Here is a 27,403-nt window from a genome sequence, read left to right as displayed (position 1 = left end):
GTTTACTATTCCTGTTTTGGAGAATGATGTCCACTGGTGAGAAGACTGAATAACTGGAAACACATCACTTCTGTCAATCAAAATATAAATATTAATAAATCGATTCTAGTAGAAATAAGTATTTATTTATAAAGACATACACAGGCAACATTTAAGCATTCTTAATACATTCTTTATTTTGGATAAACTTTTCTTTTCAAGGCTCCACAATGACTTTTTTTAAAAAAAGATTTTTAATTTATTATTTATTTAGCAGTGAGAGATCACAAGCAGGCAGAGAGGCAGGCAGAGAGAGAGGGGGAATCAGGCTCCCTGATGAGCAAAGAGCTTGATCCCAGGACCCTAAGATCATGACCTGAGCTGAAGGCAGAGGCTTTAACCCACTGAGACACCCAGGTGCCCCCACAATGACATTTTTAACTTTAATTAAAAATATGGCTACCCTTGGCACAGAGAAGCAAGAAATATCTTTAATTTTACATAAAATGCCATGTGACACTTTTTTTTTACATGCATACATTTTGGGTGGATATTGTATTAAAAAATTGTAATCTTTCAGAGAAAATCTCTTTTGGGGGAGGTGGAGAAATTTTTTATTTGAAAGATATTATATGATCATTATCTAAATTTTTAGAAAAATGTGAAAAAATTTTTAAAACACAAAATTCACCCAAACCCAGAAATAACCTTGTTAACATTTTTTGTGTGTTTTCTTCCAGTCCTTTCTTTTGTTAAGCATATATTGAATATTAACCAGTTTGGGATTATTCTATGTATATAGTTTTATAACCTTATAGTAATTACGATTTTGTCTGCATGTTTTCTTATTTAAAATGTATGTAATTATCATTTTAATGGCTGCATTGTTATGCATAATATCCATAATAGTGCACAATGTACCACCATTTACATGGTTTCCTCTATTTTATGGACATTTAGTTGCTGCCTTTCTTATTATAAATAATATGTATGAATATTTTTTTAGTTAATAACAGTTGTCTACATACATGATCATTGAATTCAGAAAAACTCCTGAAAGTATACTGGATCAAATGGCATGAGAACCCTTAAAGCTCCAATGTATTTGGCTGAATTGCTTTCCAGAATGTTGGACATAATTTATCCCCCCACCAGCCAGGTTAAGTATTATTTTTATGCAGACTAAACTTTTTTTCCCACTGAAATATAATTGACAAACAATATGCTATTAGTTCCAGGTGTGTATCAGAGTGATTAGATATTTTTATACATTTTGAAATGATCCCCGTGAGTCTAGTTTGCATCTATCATCATACAAAGTTATTACAGTATTACTGACACTATTCCCTATGCTGTTCATTACATTCCCGTGACTTATTTTATTTTATAACTGGAAGTTTGTAACCCTTCATCCCCTTCACCTATTCTGCCTTCTGGTAACTAACAGTTTGTTTCTTGTATTTGTGAGTCTGTTTTCTTTTCTTCTCTTGTTTTGTTTTTTAGATTCCACATCCAAGTGAAATCACACTGATGAGGGATAGAAGCAGACAAATGTTTACCTTTAGCCCAGAAGGCTCACCGATAGCCTGCAGAGTTTTGATATGGATTGAATAAGTGCTGGTTGGTGTATTCTTAAAGGGTCTCATGACTGTGTGTAAATCTCATTGATAGCTAATATCGAGCTGAAATAAACACCAAAGGAATCTTGCAAAAATAGTTTTATGTGTAGAATTTTCAAGGAAGACATTTATGATCTCACACTCCCTGCATAATTGCCTCCCCACCCGCCCTTGGGCACTAAGCATGTAATCACCAGCTTCATACAGCAAGAGTACAACTCTTTCTGCCTATGTGTCCTGTCCCTGTGCTACTTGAAAAAACTTACTAAACTGCACAGTAAAAAGTCTCAAGAATTCTTTCTTGACTAGCGGTCAATGATCTTGAGACAATATGACTTTGTGTTTTTCTGTCTGACTTATTTCACTTAGCATAATGTCCCCTAGGTTCATCCATGTTGCTATTAATGGAAAGACTTCATTCTCTTTTATGACTGAGTAGTATTCTATTGTGTATATACATCTTCTTCATTCATCTGTTGGTGGGCATTTGGGTTGCTTCCGTATCTTTGCAATTGTCAGTATAGGCTTACTTTGGAGAGATTGTGGGTTCAGTTCTAAACCCTTGCCATAAGACACATGTTGCACTAAAGCAAATCAAATGAAGTTTTTGGTTTCCCAAAAGCATACAAAAGTTATGTTTACACTATACTGTGGTCTAGTAAGTGTATAATAGCATTATGTCTAAAAACAATGTATGTATCTTGATTAAAAATATTATACTGCCGTGGTGCCTGGGTGGCTTAGTGGGTTAAAGCCTCTGCCTTCGGCTCGGGTCATGATCCCAGGGTTCTGGGATTGGGCTCCACATTGAACTCTCTGCTCAGCGGGGAGCCTGCTTCCCCCTCTCTGTCTGCCTCTCTGCCTACTTGTGATCTCTCTCTCTCTCTGTCAAATAAATAAATAAAATCTTAAAAATAAAAATAAAAATATTATACTGCTAAAAAGTATATTATCTGAGCTTTCAGCATGTTATGATCTTTTTGCTGCTGGAAGGCCTTGCCGGAGTGTTGATGGCTCCCAACTGATCAGGGTCATGGTTGGCAAAGGTCGGGGTGACTGGGGCAATTTCTAAAAATAAAACAATAATGAAATTTGCCACACTGAACTGTGCCGGGGGTGTAGACAGGTGGATGCTGTAGGGTTAGAGTAAGTGGATTTCCTTTACTTATAGTCTAGTTGTCCTTTCAACTACAGTTTCTTTGCTGTGCCCCAGGGCAGGTGAAGCTGTCCCTTTGGTGATATCTCTCTCTACTGCAGGTTGTCTCATAGGGAGTGAGGTTCCCCTCATTACCGTGTCTCCATCTTTTCTACCCTTACCTATGTGGTCCTGATACCCTTTGTTGTGCTGAAGCTGTTCAGTCAGACCTCAGTTCTTCTGGAGGATTTGCTCTCTATGTGATTGTAGATTCTGTGTGTCCATGGGAGGTGAATTTGGGGTCTTCCTGTACCTCCATAATAAGGAAAAATAGAATGTAGGGGTTTTTTAAAAGATATTATTTTTTATTTGACAGAGTGAGACACACAGCAAAAGAAGGGACACAAACAGGTGGAGTGGGAGAGAGAAAAGCAGGCTTCCTGCCGAGCAGGGAGCCCGATGCGGAACTTGATCCCAAGACCCTGGGATCGTGACCTCAGCCAAAGGCAGACACTTAATGAATGAGCCACCCAGGTGCCCCTAGAATGTAGTTTTAATGCAATTATGATGTTTTATGTATAAAGCATAAGATCCAGCTTATATATTTCACCAAAAATTAAAATAAATGCAAAGCAAGACTCTTCATATTTCAATATTTGAGCTTAATTTTTTTGCATGTCCATAATTTGGAAACATAAATATTTCCCAAAGTGATGTAATGCAGCCCATGAAAACTCTTGGCATGTTGTTCTTTTGTCCACCCATGACTAGGGAGGTATGGTCTGGTGCCTCCACAGAGGACGCATTTGTTCAACTTGCAACGGATATAGACATGGTATGGAAGGCAAGAGAAAGAGGCCTATGCATTGATACAGTGAGAGTCCTTAGTCTGATTTGGGAGTATCCTTCGCATATTTAAGTTTTCCCCAAGAAGGCTCCAGTTATCGGGAGCCTATCCAGTAATGACTTCATACAGTTTGTTTCTATTCTCCGTTAGGTTAACAGTACCTTAACACTTATCTGGATGTTCCTAGGAACATAGGTATACAATGAAGGAGCAGAGGAATGTAAACATCATCTTTGAGCAAGGTGACAAATTCACTCAGCTATAGTCGAAAAGGACTTAATAAAAGGCAATATATGATTGTCATAATGGATTTTGTTTTAAGAGAATTGGGTGAGGATTTGGGAAATTATAGCCAGACATCCTCCCCGCAAACTCCCTGGGGTCAGCACTGGACATCTTGCCAATACTGTCCATTTCTGAAATTGGAGACAATCCCACTTAATTTACTTTTAAAAACTAAAAAATCCCTGACTCCTTGGCTGCTAGTTAACATCCTAATTATCAGTTAACACCTTAGGAGGGATTTGTATGCTGTCATGGGGGAGAGAGACCCAGTAGGAAGGATGGCCTCCTGTCAACTTATATACCTTGCATCTTTTACTCAATTTATCCTCACGTATTCTGCCCTGGAGGACAGTAACACTGTATTTTCATATTACCAATCTGGAAATTCTGAGAGGGAACAGAAAAAATGACTTGTCTCATGTCACAGAGCTAATTAAAGGGAGAGCTGCATCTGGGCCCTTTGTCTCTGACTCCCTGAAGCTTATGGCTTCCAATTCTGAGACAGCCTCATAAGGTGGAAGAAATTCAGCCAAGAAACCATATCCGCTTCCTTCTTTACCTGGTAATTACTCTCTGCAAAGAAATCAGAACTTAAAAAATTTCAAAATCAGCTTTGAGAGTGAGGATGACTGAGAAGTATACAAATTAGTAAAGAAAAAGAAAAGCAGCATTAATTGTTTAAAAATTTTTAAAGCTTAGCATAAGACTGGCCTTTTCAAAGGTGGTCTTATTAGTTTTAGGACCTTTGGCTATTTATATGGACAAAAATTGATTCTTTTTTTTAGCTCATTCACAGAAATCTTCCTTCAAGTGCTTGGATTTCCATAGGAGACAAAAGGTCACATTCTTATTCATAAGTAGATTTGAAGAGATTTTTTTTTTTTAAAGATTTTTTATTTATTTGTCAGAGAGAGAGGGAGAGAGCGAGTGCAGGCAGACAGAATGGCAGGCAGAGGCAGAAGGAGAAGCAGGCTCCCCGCTGAGCAAGGAGCCCGATGCGGGACTCGATCCCAGGATGCTGGGATCATGACCTGAGCCGAAGGCAGCTGCTTAACCAACTGAGCCACCCAGACGTCCCAGATTTGAAGAGATTTTGAATGAACCTGTACTGGGAAAGATATTCCTAACTCTAATAACACATTTACTTCCTGGAAAACAAAAACAAACACAAACACAACACACACACACACACACCCCTACAAAATCTCTCTACTTATGTTTTTGTCCCTTACTCCTGTCACCTTCCCCAGAATGAATGTAATACCTTGTTTAAAAAATAAATCACTTGAACGGGTTGCCTGGGTGGCTCAGTCAGTTAAATGTTTGCCTTCGGTTCAGGTCATGATCTCAGGGTTCTGGGATGGAGCTCCAAGTCAGGCTCCTTGCTCAGTGGGGAGCCTGCTTCTTCCTCTCCCCACTGCCTGCGCTCTCTCTCTCAAAAAAATAAATCTCTACTATTTTCTCTCAAATGAATAAATAAAATCTTTAAAAAATAATTTGAACAATTTGAAGATCTAAAAAAATAATAATATAAAATCAATATGTGCTCAATATAGTAAATTTTTGAAAAGTATTTTAAAACCAAATCATCCTAATAGCACAGGCTAAAGATAATCACAGTTAAATGGAGTGGTTTCACACTTACACGTACACGCATGAGCAGGCACGTGCACACATGACTAATATGCTGATGAGTGATTAGGACCACGTTGCATGTACTACTAAGGAAGGCAGATATAATGCATGTGTGCTGCTATTTCCTACCTTTTATGCTGATGGCAGATATTACTGATCACAGCCTTCTCTCCTGCTGAGCCCAGATGCCGAGTCAGAATATACTTCAGTGCAGCACTCCAGAAAGCCAATACCAAAAAATTTCAAAAGCTATCTCCAATGAATCCTGTTCTATATCTTGATTTTTTCCATTAATTTTTTGGTATGAGCTTTCTCAAATCACTAGAATTTGATATTTTTATATGACTGCATTATATTCATAAGAAATAGAAGACTAATCCATAATGTCAAGTATAAGCTATTCTATAAATTTTGTTATTATAAAGAAAGCCTTGGTACATACATTTATGCTTCAAATTTTGTCTGAAACTCTGATTATTTCACAGGAAAATTTTCCAAGTTTACTTAGGAGTGGGTTCACAAAACCAAGGACTGAAAACATTTTTATTACTTCTCATTTATTTAGCCAAATTGCTTTCCAAAAAAATCGGATCACTTTCCTGAGAAGGTTATTAGAATCTTGGTCTTAACATCCTTCACCAACATAAAATATTAACATATTGCAAAATCTTTGCTAATTTATTAAGGGGAAAAATGTATATAGTTTAAGTTTGCAATTCTTTTTCCACTAATAACATAAATCATCCATGTCTAGTTCTAGACCATATTTCTACTGAGATGCTAGAGTTTTATTATTGGTTTGTATATTATAGACATGAATGCTTTGTGGATGATGGTATTTCTCAGTTTCCATTTAGCTTGGCGTTTCCTAACAAATGGAAGGTTTCAATTCTTATGTAGTCAAATCTATCTTTTCTTTTGTGACCCCTTTTACTTCTTTATGCTTAGAAAATTCTTCCACATCCCAAGAGAAGGAAAATATTTACCTAAATTTTCTTTCAGCATTCTTCTAGTTACACAAAGAATGAAACACATCATGAGTAAGAAACAATTTTTAAAGAAAGCCATATCTATGTCTTGTAAAATCTGTAATCACCAGACCACCCTTAGAAGAAGGGAGCTCCTGTGAGCTGTGGTTTAACTGAACTGAAAAAATCTTGCATCAAAATTGCAATCTCCTCTCATATGGTTTCACTTATTTGTGGAGCATAACAAATAGCATGGAGGACAAGGGGAGATGGAGAGGAGAAGGGAGTTGAGGGAAATTGGAAGGGGAGGTGAACCATGAGAGACTATGGACTCTGAAAAACGATCTGAGAATTTTGAAGGTGTGGGGGGTGGGAGGTTGGGGGCACCAGGTGGTGGGTATTGTAGAGGGCACGGATTGCATGGAGCACTGGGTGTGGTGCAAAAATAATGAATACTGTTATGCTGAAAAAAAAATAAAAAAATTAAAAAAAAATAAAAAAAAATAAAAAAAAATTGCAATCTCCTCACCCATCATTACATTACTCTAGATTTATTTTGTAGGGCCCTGAAGATTCTTTGTTTTTAAAAGTCCCTCTTCATTACTGAGTTTTTAGCTAACATATTCACTACTGATTAATATTCCTCTGGATTTTCTGCCCATCTAATAATTCAGTAGCACAATGTCTAGTAAAAATGGCACCTCAAACCTGTGCTTTGGGTACTGAGGGAAGAAAGAGGAATAGATGCTGGAGATTGAGAAATGCTTGATTCACAACTGGTGGGATGGGGCTTGGTTCACAACTCCCAAGATATGATCCTAACAAGACAGTGGCCAAAATATACGATGATTTAGTGCAGTTCTTACTTTAGCTTCAGAGTGTAAATGAACAGATATTCAGGAATCCCTTTGACTCTATCATGGAAATGTTAATACCACATACTCCTTTACTATCTGATTAGTGCTGGGCTGAAACAGTCTATGTATTGCTGTCACCGCACCCACACAGGCAAGCTCTATTTTATTGGAATAGAACTTGCTCATTCATTCTTTCTGTCCCTGGTAATGTCCTCTTTCATAGCAATATCACCATCATCATCATCATCGGCCTTTTATTGGGCAAGTATTGTTTATTATTTAATCCTAATGATCACTTTTTTAGTTTGATATTGACTGTTATCATGGTTTTGTAGAGGAAATGCTAATTCTCAGAGTGTTAAAAGGCCTACTTAAGTACACACACCATTTCATAAGATAGTTATGGGCTGATTTCTCAGTCCCACGCACTGTTTTAAGAGCATTATCTCATTTAATGACCACAACAATCTTCTCAGGCCATTCTAGGGTTGGAGCAACAGAGGCTTACACAGATTAAGTATCTTGTTTCAGATCACACACAGCTGGAAGGTGCTAGACCTGGATTTAAACCCAGGCACACAAACCCCTTAGGCTTCTCCCCTTCCCTGCCAGTTGCTGAGCTAGCATTTAAGTAGCAGAGGTGAGATTCAAAACCAGCTCCACTGATTTCAAAGCTCATGCTCTTAAATAGGGTAGTCTTCTAGATGTGATGAGTAAGCAGTGATGTTTTGCAGTCACTTGAAAACTGTGTTCTATCACATTAATAATTAAAGCTAATCATTAAAGCATGAAAATTTGTGAATGTTGTGCTTTGAAATCAATTAGAGTGAATTAAAAGTGTCCTATAATGTCATTTTACTAATCTTCATTCTGATATACCTTCTTGAATGGGAAAATGTGGAGTAATTCTGTAAATAGATTCTGTGGGTCAGGAACCAGATATGGCAGAACAGGGATGGCTTCTCTATGCTCCATGATGTTAGAGTTTTATCAATGGATGGTAACTTGAGTCATCTACAGCAGTGCATCTTGAATCATCGGGAAATGTAGATGTAATTAAATTATCTAGTCCCATCCCAGATGTGCTGTATTAGAAACTTTAGCAGTTGGACTCAATAACCTATGTTTTTAATAAGCCCTTAGGTGACTCTAATGCATGCTAATATTTGAGAACCACAGATCCCGAGGATTCTTCCCTCATATATATGCATCTCAGCTAGGATGACTCAAAAGGAGGAGTCATTTGGGGGCTGTCAATAAGAGGACCTGTGTGTTGCCTTTCCCTGGATTTGGGCTTCTCATTACATGGCCCTTGGTGTCTTAGAGTTTCTTCAAAGGAGGCATCTGGAAAGCAGGAATTCAAAAAGAGAACCAGTATCTGTTCTTTTCTGTTCTAGCCTCAGAAGTCAGGATCACTTTTGCTCTATTCATCTTGAATGAAGCAGTTGTAAGCCTACTCAGAATCATGGGGTAGAGATAAAGACCCCACTTCTTGACACGAGACATGTCAAAAAATTTGGAGGCAGTATTATAAAACCTCCAGAGGTTGCCCTGTGCCTTCTAGCCTAACTGCCTTATGCAAAATAGAGTCTTTCACTTCCAGGTTCCCCAAATGTCTTACTGCATTTGACATCAGGCTAAGACCCAAGGTCCATGGGATCATGATGTGACTGGTTCACAGTGAATGTTTTGTGGTTGAAAATACATTGAGAAACACTTCATCATTAGGTTATACTTTCCTTAAAAGGATAAGATTTTTTGAGTGCAAGACTCTTATAAATGTGATTTTTTAAAAAAATCAATACATAGCAAAGCATAAAATATATAACAGTACATAGAGTGTGAGCTCAGTGATTATTGAATTGAGTTTTAAAATTTAATATTTGAACTTCTATATTCTATCTCATATATATATATATATATACACACACATACATGTAAGTTAGTGTAATGCTCATTCTTCCTTTTTCTTTATTTAATACCCTGTAATAAAGCACAAATCTCTAAAAATTGTAGAATGGTAGAAGACATGACATAGAGACGCTATTATCCTGGCTATCTCCCAGTACTATATGTCTAACAAATAATTTTCACTTGGAGCTGAAGTAAGTGGTGGTTACCATAGTCTGAGAAAATAGAGGCTGGTAACTTCTTGACTGGATTGTTTAAGTTTAGGCAAAAATAACTACTCAAGTACCTTATAGTCACATTTTGTGAATTTCAGGTGACAATTTAAACTTGTCTTCTCGAAGGCTCATACATGAATTTTCAGGTGTTCAGTTTTCCTGCCAGCTCTCAGTTTGATTTCACAACACACTCTAAATGAGGACGTTCAAGAACGTTTAGCAAGAGCTCATTCCACGTACAGGGGTTAACTTGGAACCTTGTTTTGATAATGAAATGAAACTCTAGTATTAATTTGCTTTTATGATTTGGTCAGTAGTTTTATTAACCTGTTTTTGATTTCTAGTGGCTGTGCCTTTGAGTTCCAACTAAGTATTAGTATATCATTCCTTTGGCTTTCTTGCTGTACTCTGAAAATAACACATCTCTATTTCCTCTTCAGATATAAGCTTTTGATTCTTAACACATACATATGCTTTATTTTGAATTGCTAGGTTTTCTAGAAAACATATATATATAGTTGTGTATCATAAAGAAGTAGCATAAATCTTATATCTCAGGTTTGTATGTATTTGGAAGGGGACTTGGAGTAGCATTGGAGAAGACAGTGGGAAGTAAACCTTTTCAGCAGCCTTTGAAAGAATAGGAAATTATGTGGGGATTAGATTTTAATTCCAAGTATTCTATATCACCACCATCAAGGCACAGGACTTTCCAGAGGCTGAAGCACAAATTACTCTGTCTAGGCTACCAATGATTTCTATAATAACTGCAAATGCACAGTGATTGTTGTTTAAAGCATAATTTAGTTTATTTAGTGCATTTGCAAAGACTGTCTTTGTGAAAAATTGTGGCCACCTATAATGTTATATTGTATGTTCATGCATGTGTACACACACATGTGGACAAGTCACAGATGAAAGAAAGGAAGGCTCAGTTAGGGGAAAGAAGAGCCTCCTGAAATATTTCTGAATAAGGTGTTATATTGAGTCTAAATTCAGATTGTTCCTGTTCTTCAGTAGTTTCCATTAACTGTTCAATTTTGTTTCTTTTCTTCTTGTCCTTCAGCTTCACATAAAGAAAACTGTTTCTTTACAATCAACTCATTTATTTGTTTGCTCATTCACTTATGTATTCATGTAGGCACTTATTCTGCCGATGGCACCAAATGGGAGGCTGAAGGTACAAAGATGAATAAAGCATGGTTTCTGTTTTCCAGGAGCTCACATGCATAGATAAGTAAACAAATATATGTTAAGGTGCAGTGAAAGCTATGATAGTGGTAGAGACAAGGGACTGGACTGGGATTGGATATGTGTGTTAAATGTGCCTATGAGTAGGAGATAAGGAAAAACTTCACAGATAAGCTGAGGTGGATAAGAGCTGAAAAGAATCTTGAGGTAGGATGGAAACATTGGGCATTCATATCATTCCTTGGGAAGAAACATCTTCAGTTCTGATTCTGTCATCTAGCACATTATTGCTTTCTGCTAAATTCTCTACATATGCTATGTCTTCTGTGTAGTTATCCATTGTTGATTACAAAAAAGTTTGGCAGAAGAAGCAAAAGGCAAAAAGAATTGAGACAGACTACCAAAGACTTCCCTCCATTATGTAACTATTAACCTGCCCAATTAAACCTTTGTTCAATCCACATATCTTCATTGAATATAGAGGGATATTGCAAGAGACCTTTCAAATGCTTTGCTGTGATAAATACATATTCTATAGTAGTTAGAATACTTTTGGCTACAAAAAAGCCCAACTCATTGGTCTTAACTAATAATATGTATTATCTTACATAATAAGAAGTCCAGAGGCAGGGGCGCCTGGGTAGCTCAGCAGGTTAAAGCCTCTGCCTTCAGCTCAGGTCATGATTCCAGGGTCCTGGGATTGAGCCCTGCATCGGGCTCTCTGCTCAGCAGGGAGCCTGCTTCTCTCCCTCTCACTCTCTGCCTACTTGTGATCTCTGTCAAATAAATAAATAAAATCTTTAAAAAAGAAAAAAAAAAAAAAAGAAGAAGAAGTCCAGAGGCAAAAGAGCTCCAGGATTGGTTAATCCAGCTGCTCAGTTGAGGTAAAGGATCTGCATTTTTTCCATTACTATGCTCTGCCATCCAGAGGATACTGGATCATCCATCATTAGTGGTTGCAAAATAGCTGCGTTAGTTCCAGGCATTGCACCTAGACAAAACACTGTTGAGTAGACGAGAGCGGTTTTTTTCTGTGTCTTAAAAAAAAAATGTTTTAAGTAGGGTCCACACTGAGCATGGAGCCCAGTCTTTGGGGCTGGAACTCAGGACCCTGAGATGAAGACTCAGAGGCCTAACCAACTGAGCCACACAGATTCCCCTGTCTTTTTATTTTTAATCAGTAAAGAAGGCTCTACAATGGACTTCTGTTTCGTGTCATTGATCAGAATTGCACAACATGCCTATTTCTAAGCCAGTCATTTCATGGCAAAGGATTACCATGATTGGCATGGACTAATGAGACTTTACTCCTCAGCTAGGATTTAGAATATTCTTCCTAATAAGATACAGGCCAGTAAAACAAAACAAAACAAAACAGGGATCTTTAGGAAGGAAGATTAGGGGAGTGGATTTTTGGTAGATAACCATGACAGATTGCTATGCCTATGGCATAGCATGTTCCAAAACATGAACATATGGTGTGCCTCTTATATAACATGATGTGTTTTGCAAAACAACATACGTTATATTATTACTTTCCAGGAATAGTAATTTTTCTATAAAATATGATATTTCTGCCTATCTCTACATGTCTAAAGCAATACATATAAAATTTATAGGGGAACATATGTCTGAGTTTTTCCACTATTATTTTTTTATTTACCATTCTGTTGTCTGCTAGTGATTGGTTGTAAATGACTGGCTATGGGTATCAAAGATGTTTTAAAGGTATAGTAGAAAAATCCTATCTATATTCTTCATTTTCTCATGATTTTAGCATTACATTCCTTTGATATTATGGAGTAATACAGGCCCATTGCATTTCAGTAGTAGCTACCAGCTGAGTTATTTACACAAACCATCTCTTACGTATCAATTTCTGCTTCTTTTTCCTAGTACAATTCTTGTACATGTCCAGCATTTAATTTGGTTGAAGGGTTTATGCTGGAGACATGAGTGTGCATATTGGAACATTTGCATTTTTGAAATTTGGGACCAGAAAGCCTTACATAAAAGGCAAGAACAAAACAAAACAAAGAACCACAAATGAACAAAAAAAAGCACATTTCACACATCAGTGTGTAGAGTTGAGGTTGGTCTCAGCCCTTCACAATTTATGTCAGGTAGGAAGCCTTCTCCTTCACTCACTGGGTAAGAACAACCTAGTTGGGGATGATTGTGCAGTGGCCAAGAAGGGCCGGATTGTCCAGAGAATATGGGGGCATCACTTCAATGCGTACTCCAAATTTTGAAAATATAATTCTACACTTAGAAAGTCAATTTCTTTTTTGTTTCATTTTTATGATAATGGAAATGAAAAAGTAAGTATCCAAATGATTTCAACCTCTCATTGGAAGCTGAATGGTTGCTGATTGCTGTAACCTGAATTCTATTTTATTTACCTAGTATTACTGCTGTTACTAGGAAACCATGCTTCATAGTTTAGCATTTTATTGTGAAGAATAAAATGTCCAATTATTGCAAAGGTACCTTGATGTGTGATTTAGCCTGTTATGTTTAAAGCTTATCATGTTTTTCTGAAAGTTATTTTATGATGAATTAAGAGCACATATTTAATTTCTTTTCAACATTATTTATATCAGCCTCCCCAAAGCTGATTTATATTTTACATCTTAGCCAATTTGTCTGGTATTCTTAAAAATATTTGCAAAACTGTTCCAGAATTGAGGAACCTCTCTAGTGAGTCACTGGATGGTTTTAAGGTGATTGATATATTCCTCTCTACTTGCTACTGTGGAGCTGTTTGATTATAAACCATAAGTTGAACTTTGAGGAAAACTGCATCGACCCTGAAGCATTCACTGTGTTAAGGGTAAAATTTATCTGTTGTATCTCATTTGTAGTGATTTATTGTTTTTACAATATAGTATACCCTTGGAAAACTGCTTTCCAAAAATGTATTAATTTCCATAGCTCTCTTGAAATTTCCTGTAATATTGCAGATGAATTTGTATGTCATTTTCCAAACCTACTCTTCAATGTCCAGAGAGAGAAACCATACTAATATAATCACAGCAATTACATTAATATCCTAGATTTATATTGTTCTTTCCAATGAATTATCTTACTTGACTTTGTGCTTATAATAACTCGCACAGTATGTGATTGAGATGATTATTCCCATTCTTACAAGTCAGAAAATGGATATTTGGATGAGTTAAATGAAGTTTCCAACTTCAGATAACTGGTTAGTTCTAAAACTGGGATTTGTATTTAGTTTTTCTGACTTGAAATTCAGTGCTGCTTTCTGTCTACTTGTACAAAACTGTTATTGTGTGTTTGATGTACTTGGTTATCTGTATTCTCTGAGTGTGGCAAACAATGTTTCTTATTGTAGAGATTTTATCTGAAATAATTATTTTTAATCACTGACAATGGGAATAGACTTAATTCAAATATTTATGGGGTGCTTACAAAATGCCAGGTCCTGTATTAGGCTCTCATATGTCCATTTCACCTATACTATCCCATTTAATACTCTTAAGTGATCTTCCAATTCCTTTCCAACCCTAAGATTGTTTAGTTATTTAGTGTCTGCCATATGGAAGAAACATGTTTGTAGAGGCTCTAACTTCTCCAGATGATGACGTTAATTAGGTTTTAATATTTATCATGCTTAGAAGTTAGGTCAGCAGCTCTAAATTTTATAATTTAAATGACCTCTTTGAAGAATTCTATTAGGATTTACAGATAGACTTTTTTTCCCCCTAAAAGCTTGTATTACTAAGCTCTAAATTTCTTATTCTTAGTTTCTGTGTTTGGAGTTTTATTAAGTGTTCAAAAATAATCTGCAATGGAATTCACAGTGGTATTGGACACTTACATGTTAGTTCATGAATAGAGATCTGGAATCAGGGCTTAAATTTGACTATTTGGCTTTCATTCGCCTTATTTATATTGAAAGATATATTGATTTTCAAGATAGTAACAGTGGTCATGTCTTTTCCAAATGGTTAAGATGATTGTTTATGATTAATACTACTTTTTAGGTCCAGCAGCATATCTTCAGCCATAGATACACACTAAATTTTGGCCAATGTATTTAAAATTTGAATTTGGTTCCTTGCTGTTATGCTACTAAGGCATGAAGAACAAAGTCAAAGATTCAGAACCTTTAGTACTCAGGGAGGTATACCATCAGGAATGAAAACATTAAAGGATATTTTTTTAGGAGCGATAATTAGGAGCTACTGACCATCACTATAAATGGTCCTTTTAGCTATCTCAAAAGGGCTGTATTATAATCTGCCAGTTCGTGTGTGTGTGTGTGTGTGTGTGTGGTGGGGGGGGTCGTATGCTATGGTTTGACTCCTATAAACAGATTTCATAGGACATAGCATCCTGCCATTTGCAGCATTGTGGCTGCATATACATTAACCTTGACCAAGTAATGTACACAACAGAGAGAAGGAAGTGATCAAGACTATGCTATTTGTGGTTGCAATGTTTTCTTTAGAAATGGGATTGAGGGGCGCCTGGGTGGCTCAGTGGTTTAAGCCGCTGCCTTCGGCTTGGGTCATGATCTCAGGGTCCTGGGATCGAGTCCCACATCGGGCTTTCTGCTCAGCGGGGACCCTGCTTCCCTCCCTCTCTCTGCCTGCTTCTCTGTCTACTTGTGATCTCTCTCTGTCAAATAAATAAATAAAATCTTAAGAAAAAAAAAAGAAATGGAATTGAGAAGACTTTAAAAAATAGTTATTGTACTCCTATAATTTATTTAATTCACTCAACAAATATTTCTAAGGACCTATTGGTTGCTAGTCACTTTATTTGGTCTGGGGAAAACAATAATAAATAACAAAATATCTTCTGACTTCAAGGACTTTTAGTTTGGTGTGTGAAAGACAGACACATAAAATAAGATAAATACAGTAATATTAAAAAATAAGTCACCATTACCAAATCAGGTTATGCCAGGAATTCAAGAGAATTCAGTAGTTGAAAATATCTTAATTCATGGGATTAGTATATCAAAAGAGAAAAAAAAATATGTCTTCACTGATGCTGAAAAACATTTGATAAAAATTCAATGTTTTTTTAGTAGAATGTTCTGGTAAAATAGAGATAGATGGATACTTCTTTAGCATCATAAAAATGCATGTGTCAGTGGTAACTCCATCATTGCACTTAATTGAGAACACTAGAGTCATTACCATTCAAGTTAGGAATAAACTAAGAAATCTTCAAAGAATCAATATTATTATATATCTTGGTTCTGGGTGGTTCTACCAATGCAATAAGACAAGAGAAAGTGAGAATATGGTAGAAAGGATGCTATGACAGTTCCCAGGCACAAGTCTTAAGAAACTAACAACTTCTTCTTCCTGTCTCTTGGCTGTGTGCTCTTGGTACCTAGCCACTATGCCATCAGGAAGCCTAAGCCAAATGCACCACCAGGAGGCCCACATAGACAGTCCTGCAATGAGCCCTTAGGTAGTGGTTAGCACCCATTTGTCATCTTGAAAGTTAGTCTTCCAGATTCTAGTCAGGCAGCCCCAAATAATGCTGTGAAGTAAAGAGGAGTGATTCCTTCTAAGCCCTGCCCCAACTGAAAATTTGTGAGCAAAATTAATGTGTGCTATTATTTTAAGCCACTAACTTTTGGAGTGGTTTATTAAGGCTACGTTGGATAAAGGGAATGGGTTTTGGTACCTAGATGTGGGTGCCGCCATAACAAAACCCTAAGATGTGTGGTCTGGTTCTGGGCTGTGCTGCACTCAGAAGCTGAAAGGGCCCTGAGGAAAATGTCAGCAAAATCCTCAAATATGTCGAGAAAAATGTCAGCAGCATTCTGAAAGGCGTAGTGGGATAGAGGTGAGGGAATACATCACAGTAAGAACATTCTTTCCCAAAGTGTTTATATCTAAGAAAAGAAAATTACTTAGTTTGAGGATTCTCTTCAGTGGCAAAGAGCAGAAACAATGTTTGTGTTCTGAGCAAAAATAGCCTACCTTCACTTCATTCCTGATTTTGTACAGCAGTTTTTAGCTCTTCAAAATAGTTTCACTTAGGTGATCCTTTTTTATACTTTAGACAGCCAGTTGAAGTAAGTGAGTCGGGCATTACTCTATGATGCCATTTTAAGATAGGCAGATCAAGAAGCTAAGCCGCACAGTGATCTAGGATGTGGCTCCCAGTGCTCATGCTTCCAGAGAGGGACTTCCTGCAGTGGGTGGTAATGGAGCACTTGCTACCATTTGCTCAGGGGTGAGGGTGGTCGGAGGAACTGGAGAACAACAGACATGACTCTCAGTCTTTAACTGCATCTCAGTATTTCTTTCAGAACACACATACTGGGAGAAACAGAACACTGTGGTTGTATTGACTTGTTTTTCTTTCCTGTCCTAGTTCTTTATATTCTGAGTGTAGTTCCAAATAAATGTTTCAGGTGTTGGAGGGTTGGTTTTGGCTCCAAGAACTTCAATATTTGATGAGTTTGGAAACTGAGAAGCTGATAAGAAACACATCCAACACAAGTTGCTATTAGATTGCTTTTATACTGTATCCCTAAAAAATCACACTTAAAGGTGAATCCTGGATACAATTCACTGGTGCAATTACATGGAGTATTTTTGTGTAAATAGGAAGAACCCACAGAGGAGTATAGCAATAATTTGTGGATGGGGCTTTAAGACATTCACCAGGGCACCTGATTCTTTAAGATAATTGTAAGAAGACTATAGGCTACTTTTTCACCTCTGAAGTCATGCAAATATGGTAGTTATTATACAATATTTTTAAAAGGATTTTATTTGCTTAGAGAGAGAGAGAGCACATGCATGTGTGCAAGTGCAAGTGGGGCAGCAGCAGGGGTGAGGGAGAGAGAGAATCCCCAAACAGACTTACTGCTGAGCGCAGAGCCTGATGGGCTCCATCTCACCACCCTGAGATCATGACCTTAGCTGAAATCAAGAGTCAACCATTCAACTGACTGAGCCACCCAGGTACGCCATTATCCAAGATATTTCAATTTTTAAAATTTACTAATTTTACTGATTTTAAAAAATTATTTTTAAAATTATTAATTTTAAATTAGTAAAGGATATCTTCCTTGGAATAAGCAAGAGTAAATGGTAACTTTTTGATATTTGGATAAACAGGAAACTCAAGACAATTTCTGAACTGAACTATGTTAATCTCTTAAGTTTTCTGCTTTACTTTAAAATTAGGCCATGGCTTCTCCAGCTCCCTGACTTCCCAGAATATTTCCATCCTGAGTGTTTTTCCTCCAGTGAACACTGGGCTCACCTATGGATTTATTTTTGTCGTTTAAAAAACCTAAATTAAATCATGAATTATGTGTTTAGCAGCCTTCATTCTTAAAGAAACAGCACCAGCATATCTGAGGCCACTGAACAGAACTCTGGCCTCAAAACAACAGAACATAAGACTTTGGAAGGGAAGTCTATGCAACGTATGTGGCCACTGCAGATTACCACATGAAATGATGGTGTCCATGTGGAGCACTTTGTAAGCTATAAAGTATTTTACAAATGTGCATTGTCAAATATGTTTGTCTCAGTGAGATGTTCTGAAAGTCCAGGCAATGATTATGTACTCTGGAGCCAATAGTCATGTATGCTAATTTTGCAATGAAGATCAAATGTTAACATAAACATTTGTTATCAGTGATCAGTGATGTCAACTATATCAAGTCAATAAAGTGATAACGTTTGCCAAAAAGCACCAAAAGGGCAATACACCATTTTAAGTCTATTTAAGTAAAAAGTCAACAAAATACCTCAATTGCCCCCAAAATTTGTGAAGCAGATTGCTTGCCCAGGTTTTGCAGATTTGGAAATGAAATGAAGAAAGTTTACTAGAGACTTTCATGTCCTGCTGCCTCACTGCTGCCTGGCCCCTCTGGATAGACCTACTTCCTGTGTGATCACTCTCTCCCTGGCTGCAGATATTGGGCCAGTGTAAATACCTGGGTTAGGATTGGTCTGCTTATTGCTTGCCAGTGATGTAGGACTCCGGTAGATCGGTCTGGTAGGAAGGGATTAGCTACCACAATCTGATTTTTCCTCTCTGGATGTGGAACCAAAAAATAAAAAAATATCCGGCAGTAAGTCACTGACTTAAGGATCTATAGGCCTAATGAGGATGCTGCCATTTATGGTCAGGCTTAAGATGAATAAGCTGAATAAGCAGAGGAATCTGAACAACCCAAAAGAAAATGACAGACATGTTCCAAGAAGCACAGATATGCTGAGACAAATGGAAGTCAGAAAGTGGTCACTCCCAAAGTTAACCTTGAATTCTACCCATCTTTGACCTGCCTTTTTTTTTTCTTTTTGTTTCCCTATGAAGCTTCACTGAATCTGAAATAGATTCTCTTTCTTACTTAAGAGAGTTTGAGTGATTTTTGATTTAAGAGCCTTAAATGAAAGAATTTATTGGTAGAGATCACATAGATAATAATTGGAGGTAAAAATCAGGTATACATAACTGTTAGGTTCTCTTCCAGCTGTAAGCTCCATCTTTTTGCCCAGAACCTTCTCATTATTTACTAGGCTCCTCCTGAAAGGCTCAAAGAATGGGTCAGATTTTGTGGATGGCACTATGGCATTCCATTAAAAGAGAGAGCTGGAGGCAACCTTCCAATTAAGCCAGGTAGGCCGTCACCTACTTTGTTAATGACAGTTGCTGTTTCATTGTTTTTTTTTTTTTTAAAGATTTTATTTATTTATTTGTCATAGAGAGAGAAGCGAGAGTGAGCACAGGCAGACAGAGTGGCAGGCAGAGGCAGAGGGAGAAGCAGACTCCCTGCCAAGCACGGAGCCCGATGTGGGACTCGATCCCAGGACGCCGGGATCATGACCTGAGCCGAAGGCAGCTGCTTAACCAACTGAGCCACTCAGGCGTCCCTGTTTCATTGGTTTTAAGGTAAGAATAATTTAGATCAGTGCCTTGAAGAAACATTGTAAATTACCCCTTGGAGAGCTTTGCATTCTCTTCAAAGAGCCGCCCCTATCTTCATTGTAACTACCTTTGCTTTTTCCAGGGACTATGCCTGTAGTGACAATTTCTGTATAACATCATAGTCTCCTGTATCACTTTTGTTGTAATGTAATCCAGTTCATGTTTATTCTATTTTACAATTAACTTGGGGAAACAAGGAACAGTTTAACCATTAGAATGAATTAAATCTATAAGAAATTTTTCATCTTCAAGAAATTTATCCTAAAGTGTATTTCTTTAGATTCTTAACATAGTTGAATCAAAGATTTGAGGATACCAAAATCATCACCAGGGAATGCATTTAGAAATATTTTTTCAATTTGGTGATAACAAAAGAAATTTGACGTACATTTACAAACTGTCAGTTTAGCATTTCATGGTTATTACCAAGGATAAAATACATTGTATTTTTAAATGGCAGAGTGTGCTATAAAATCAGTTTTGCCATTGTCTTTGGGTATTGACAAATACAAAGACCATATTGAAGTAAGGAATTTATATAATCTTTATAAAGAATTCTGAAATAAAGCAGATACATGAATTTGTATGACGTATACACCAGATATCTGTCTGTGGGGTTTTGTGGTTGAATGGTAGAAATATTCTGATGTCTTTAATCACCTCTCATTCCTTTCCATCCATCATTTTGATGATGGTATGGATGAAGACCATGTTCTGCTATATGAGAATATCTACATTCTCTGGTGTTCACAGAGGAAGTTTCTGCTTGGATGTTTAAAAGCATTAAATTAAAATTCAACATATGAAGTGTGATTTTACTTGAATTTAAAAAAAGAAAAAGAAACTGAAGTGAAACTTATGAGTTTTCTTTTCTTCAGATAAATGGTTTTCTCTTTTTCTCCACAAGTGCTACTGTGTCCTCAGAGATTCTTCTGTCTCTGGTTCAAGATAGAGGACTAATGATTTATCTTTACATGTTTTCCCCTAAATTCCATGAAGACCCTAGTTAAAACATATAAAAGGGAATAGAGTCATCATAGGTAGAGAAAAAGATGATATAGGTTGGGCAACAGACTATTCCATTTGGTAGAAAATTTCTAGAAGACTGAATAATGATGGGGTTATGCAGTGAAATAAACTAGACTGGAGAGCTCTTCATGCCAAATATGTGCTGAAGCCTAAAGCAGAGAATTATCCCTTGAGAGAAAGAAGAGTTCCTCATGCAGAGTCTTGGAGAAATGGTATAGTCAGAAAGAATGGTGAAGGACGGACCCACCAAAATGACTCCTTGAAGGGATATCTTCTGAACAGATGTGCCTTCTCTGCCTTCCTTCTTGTTCTCTCCGTTATTAATACACAAACAGAGTTCCTGGCCTCCTCTCTTTACGCTCAGGCTAAATTGCTCTGTTGTGGTGTGGAATTGGTATAGGCAAACAGGATATAGCCCTCATCAGTTCAGCCTGATGACGGGGGGCTGTGTGGGTTGGTAGGGTTGGGTGAAAGCTTGCTTGTCACCAGCCCTCCCATTAAAGGAAACAGACTTTAAAATAAATAAATAACATAGCATAACAGAAGCAGTCCTTTGTACTTGCAGAGATACAGCATCGTAGCTGCCTTTATTCATAAATATAAATGGGTATCTCAGGACTGCCAGATATTTGAAGAAATAAACAGCACAGAGGAGAAACAGTAAAAACAAAGTGGCCAAAAGAGAAACAGACAAATCTTGGATAAAGGATAATTTTAAGAATCATTTATTCTGGGGCGCCTGGGTGGCTCAGTGGGTTGGGCCTCTGCCTTTGGCTCAGGTGGTGGTCTCAGGGTCCTGGGATCGTGCCCTGTGTCGGGCTCTCTGCTTGGCAGGGAGCCTGCTTCCCCCTCTCTCTCTGCCTGCCTCTCCCTACTTGTGATCTCTCTCTGTGTCAAATAAATAAATAAAATCTTAAAAAAAAGAATCATTTATTCCATATTCATTCAAGAAATGTTTGTTAAATATCCAGTGTCTTCTAGATACTATTGTAAGCACTTGAGACACATCAGTGAGTAAAAAGAAACATCTCTGGCACATGGGTCTTATACTCTAGCAGGAGAGGCAAACAATACATAAATAATAAACACAATAAATATGTAATTTAGGTAGGACGGTAAAGATGAAAATAGAGCCCATAAAGCGATGTAAAAAAATAAAAGTCCTGAGCAGGCCGAAATGTTATAGTTATTTTTGTGTTTGTTTTTGTTTTTTTTTAATTTTATTTATTTGACAGACAGAGAGATCACAGGTAGGCAGAGAGGCAGGCTGAGAGAGAGAGGGGAAAGCAGGCTTCCCGCTGAGCAGAGAGCCCAATGCGGGGTTTGATCCCAGGACCCTGAGATCAGGACCTGGGCTGAAGGCAGAGGCTTAACCCACTGAGCCACCCAGGTGCCCCAGAAATGTTATAGTTTTAAATAGAGTAGTTAGGGAAGGCTTTATTGAGATAATGACAACCAAGCAAAGAATTGAAGTCAGGGAGGTAAGCCAAGATGAAGGAACCCTGTAGGATGATGAAACAGCCAGGGCAGAGACCCCAACATACGAGCACACCTAGCATCTTTCAGATAAACAAGACCTATTGCTTCCTTTGCCAGCATAGGACGGAGGCAGAGAAAGAGTAGGAATAACCAGGCAGAGAAAGAATAGGAGTAAGGCCATGTCTTGTAAGGCTTTTGCCGGACATTGTAAGAGCTTTGACTTTTATGCCTAGTGAACTGGAAAACCCTTCAAGGAAAAGGAGCAGAGAAGTAACAGGATCTGACTTGGAATTTAAAAAGGATCCTTCAGGCTGCTGTGGTGAGGGGTGGGGGAGATGTAGAAGCTGGAGACTAGTCCATTCAGAAGCTGTGGCTGAAATCCAGGCAAGACATGATGAAGAATTGGACTGGGGTGTTAGTAGTGGGGACAGTAAGAAGTGATTATAATTTAGAGTATATTTTGGAAGTAGAAAACACAAAGGAAAATTATACCCCCCTTAAGAAGCTACAGTAGCCTGATGGAGGATGTCCAATCTCAGTCACCATGTCACAGGAGCTAACGGAAGATTGGAAAAAACTCTACTTAAAACTAACTAACTAACTAAATAAATAAAATAAATAATGCAAATATTCAAGGGGATACAATAAGATCACAGAAGAAGATTTTCAGATATAACCCCGCCCCCTCATAATTTCCAAAATTATAAACTTGCTAGATGAACTGAAAAAGAGACCATCTATTGCCCAGAGTTCTGGAATTTAAATGAAAGAAGTATCTCACTATGTAGTGACAAAAGCCACAAAAAGGTAGAACCTTTAGATTTGGAAAATGGATTTATTTAGTTTCAGGCTTAGAGTGAGGAAGGGGATAAAATGAGGTATAACTTCCTCCTATTCTCCATGATTCTCCCCCACTCTGGGATCCCGTACTTTCAATAACAGTGACTCTAAAACTCACTCTGGCTTGTGAGTCCTTCAGTGTCAAAAAATGCTGTAACCTTCTGAAACAGCAGGTCTCTAAGCTTTTGTGTTTGCATCATACTTTTGAGTACTAAACTTTTTTTTGGACACGCAGTTAAGAGATTCATATATTTGAGCTGGCATATTTGCAAAGTATTACCCCTGTTACTTATTATTCTCATGGAGATCAATCATAGCGTCAAACTAGTAGGATGGCCAGACATTCTGTGCCTCCTGATGTGTTGTAATACGAAATTCATAGCATTGCCTACAAAGTAATCTTGCCGAAAATGCTTAACTGAAATTTATCAAGTTCTTAGCTGTAATTTCCATCATTCAGAAAATACAAAGTAAAGGAAAAAGTTAAAAGATGCCGTATGCTCCCTTCCCATAGTCCATCACTGTGATACTGCCTTTCCCTGTACCCCCAAATCCCTCTACTTTTCCTTTCTTCATTGTACTCTCCTGGCAAAGCCTGCTTTGGTTAAATCCAATCCTCCACCCTCTGGGCCAACCTCGAGCCTACATCCGAGCACCTGCTTACGGCTGGTAGAAAGCACACAACCATGCCAACTGGTTTCATTTTGAATCTCTGACCACAAACCTCAAGTGAGCCCTTGGGACTCCTTGGCAGTTGAACTCTCCTCAAACCTCCAAAACCACTTTCCTCTGCCTTACAATCAGCTGATCAGCTGGCTGCTTCTTTTACTGAGTAAATAAAAGCAGTCATTAAGGAACATCCTCATCTTCCCACCACAAAATCTATTTTTCCCTGCATCTCTCCCACAAGTCCAGCCTGATTTCTCAAGGGTGGATAAACTCACCTGTTCTGACCTAGGGCCAACTCCTTCCTCCTGTGCATGGAACCCATCCTCTCTTAGCACTTAAGGACTTTGCTCTTATATCTTTCCCTCCTTTTCATGTATCAGATTTGCCCATAAAGTGAATCAGGACCAAGAAGGCTCCCTCGATCCTGTTGCTGTGCTCCACAGTACAGCAAAATATCAGGAAAAACTTGTCCAATGTTATTAACCTATTGACCTCCCATTTTCCCACCCTCAGCCTGGAATAAAGAGACTAACAAATAAACATCTACATCCCCACTCTCCAGGTTCAGAAGTAAAATACCACAAATACATTTAGAGCTCTTTTATATCTCCCCTGGATCACATCCTCCTCCCTTATACTCTTGCTCAGAGAGAACCAATGTGATACCCATGAAAACTAGACCACCCACATCCCCAGCTGCAAAACCATAGTGATAATGATCCCAGATGATTCTCCTCTGAATTAACCACTGTCTTTGGTTCTTCCAGTCTGCTCCCAGCAATGACTGAGCTCAGTGGAATACAGGTTCAGGCCCATTCATGTGTGAGTTAGATCACTGACTTAAGGACCCTTCACTGGCCTGGCCATGACATTTTTTTTTTTTAATTCAATTAATTAACATATATTGTATTATTAGTTTTGGAGGTAGAGTTCAGTGATTCATTAATCTTATATAACACCCACTGATCATTCCACCAAGTGCTCTTCTTAGTGTCCATCACCCAGTTATTCCATACCACCACCCCCCCACCGCACAGTCCTCAGTTTGTTTCCTGTGATGAAGAGTCTCTTATGGTTTATTTCCCTTTCCTGTTTTCTTTTTCCCTTCCTTTCCCTGGCTACAGTATTCTTAAATGCTACTGCTCTCGGCGCTCTTCCCACACAATCCTTCTTTCCCTGTCTCCTTTCACAGGTATCAACCCTGGCTTTTGGTGTGAAGTTTCCTGCCTACTCCTCCTCCTTCCCATTTATCCTTGACAGTCATTTTCCCTAAAAAGTTTCTTGCCATCTAATCCCAACTTGGTATCTGCTTCTTGGGTGGTTGGGGAGATGGCAGGCGGGCAAGAACCAAAGTCAACACAGACATCGTCCTGATTTTGGTATTCATTATTTTGTGTCTCTCTGTCTCTCTTTATATATTCATATTCTTTTTATGTCATTAAACTTTGTGCATAGTTTTTTTGTAACTTGCTCTTTTTCTGCACAGGGACATTTGTTTAGAATTTATCTATGTTGAAATATGTAGCTCACAATTCATTTTTACTGCTATATTAATATATTATATAAATATGTTATGATTTATTCATTCTCCTGTTAATGCACAACTATGTTGTTCTAACTTTTGGTTATTGTAAGTTACAGTGAACACTATTTTGTGTGTCTCCATTGTATACTCCTGTAAGGGTTTCTTTGGGATATATAGGTGTTAAATTCTGAGTCATACTGTATGCACATCTTTGATTTGACTAAATATTGTCAGATTCTCTCCAAAGCAGTTGTTTCAATTTTTCACTCCTACAAGCAGTGAATGAAATGTTCTTGCTTCTCTACCTTCTTGTCATCTCTTGATGTCAGATTTTTTGTTTTTTTGCTAATATGATGAGTGAAGTTATCTTAATATGGTTTTAATATGCATTTTCCTGATTACTAGTGAGGTAGAGCATCTTATTATATGTTTCCTGGCCTTTTGCCTGTCCTCTTCATTGAAATATTTATTTAAAGCTTTTGCCCATTTTTCTACTATGTTGTTTTTCTTATTGACATTGGAATTCTTAATATACTCAGGATATTATCAGTTACATTCATTGAAAATACATTATTCTGGGCTGTGACTGTCTTTTCACTTTGTTTATGACATCTTTTGAATAACAGAAGTTTAAAAATTTAAAATAGTCAAACATTCAATCTTTTCCTTTATATTTCTTTCTCTCTCCATGTCTTTCTCTTTGTGTGTGTGTGTGTGTCTGCTTCCCTCTCTCCCTCTTTTTTCCTTTGATGTGCTTAGTTTCAGAAATTCTACTGTATCTTAAAATCATAAATATATTCTCACGATTTATCCTAGAAGAGTTAAACTTTGTCTTTTACATCTAGGATTTTAGTGCATCTGGAATTTATTTTTGTATATAGTTAGGTAAAAATCCAGTTCATTTAGTCTATTTTCCACACAGCAGTTGGAGCTTTTTTTTTTTTTTTAAACAGAGATACAGTCTAGTGATTCTCTTGTTCAAAACTTTCTGATGATGAAGAGTCTCTTATGGTTTATCTCCCTTTCCTGTTTTCTTTGAGTTCCTGTCCCACTTTGAATATAACCCAGTGTCTTAATTTGTCCTATAGGGTCTCACATGGACTGACCCGTGGTGACTTTCCAACCTTATCTTCTGTCACCCCTTTATTTATTCTGTTCAAGCCATACTGGCCTATTAGCTATTCTTCAAACATTCCAAAGTTGTGTCTACCTCAGAGCTTTACTGTTTCTTCTGCATGAAATGTTCTTTTCCTTGGGTAATTTCATGAAATCTCTTCTTCTGTTAATATAGATCCCTACTCAAATATTAATTTATCAGAGAGGATTTCCCTGTCACTCTATATAAAATTCCTGTCCCCTGCCTAATTCCTCTTACCTTGCTTTATTTTGATTTTTCTTCATACTACTTATAACTCTCTGACCTATATTTGGTTTAGTTATTTATTGTTTGTTTTCTTAACCAAAATATAAGTTCCTTGAGGGAAGGTGCTTTCTATATCTATACCTATGCATTGCTAGTACCTAGGGAAGTACCTGGAACATAGTGGGGGCTCAGTAAATATTTGCCAAATGAATGAATGAGTGATGTCTCTTAGGGCTTACAAAAATATCTACAATTTATTTCATTGGACCTGTTTGCTTTTCAGGTCTGTGTCACAATTTGAGTAGAGCAATTTCCTATCCTGTATAAATTTATAGCAAAATTCCCACCTGTTTTAGTAAATACACACCTTTTCTTTAATCGTGATTGGATGATATTATCTCTTTATTCATAGCAAGTTTTATCTTTTCAGTATCTGTTGCATTGCCTTACAATCTTTTAACTCAACATTTTATTTTATATAAAGCACTTTGACTAGAAAAGTTTACTCAATGGCCAAATTTGGTGGCACACATGTGAAAAGTTGGCTGTCTAGAATGTGATCTAAAGGAAAATATTCTCAACGGTAAAGTCTCATTTCTGAGGGTGTTAAGACCATACAACTAAAAATGAATGTTTTATCACCCAAAACCACACTGCAGGAAAGCAGTGAGATTGTATTCACTTTTGGCTTTAACTTAGTTGTTTGAGGCCAATGATCTTGGTTGATAGAAGGAAAATCTCCAGGTGGTCTCTTTGATTCATAGACTTCATGCCCTCAGCATTGGCTGACTTTGTAATCGTTTTGTAGTTGGCCTGAATATTGACTCACAGTATGACTGAAATGTGCAAAGAAAATGTAATTGGTTCCTAAACATTTTACTTCCTAAAACAGATCTAATCATCATCATGA

Source organism: Lutra lutra, chromosome 3, assembly GCF_902655055.1.
Source record: "Lutra lutra chromosome 3, mLutLut1.2, whole genome shotgun sequence".
Taxonomy (NCBI): Eukaryota; Metazoa; Chordata; class Mammalia; order Carnivora; family Mustelidae; genus Lutra; species Lutra lutra.
Note: the sequence above shows the minus strand (reverse complement) of the source record.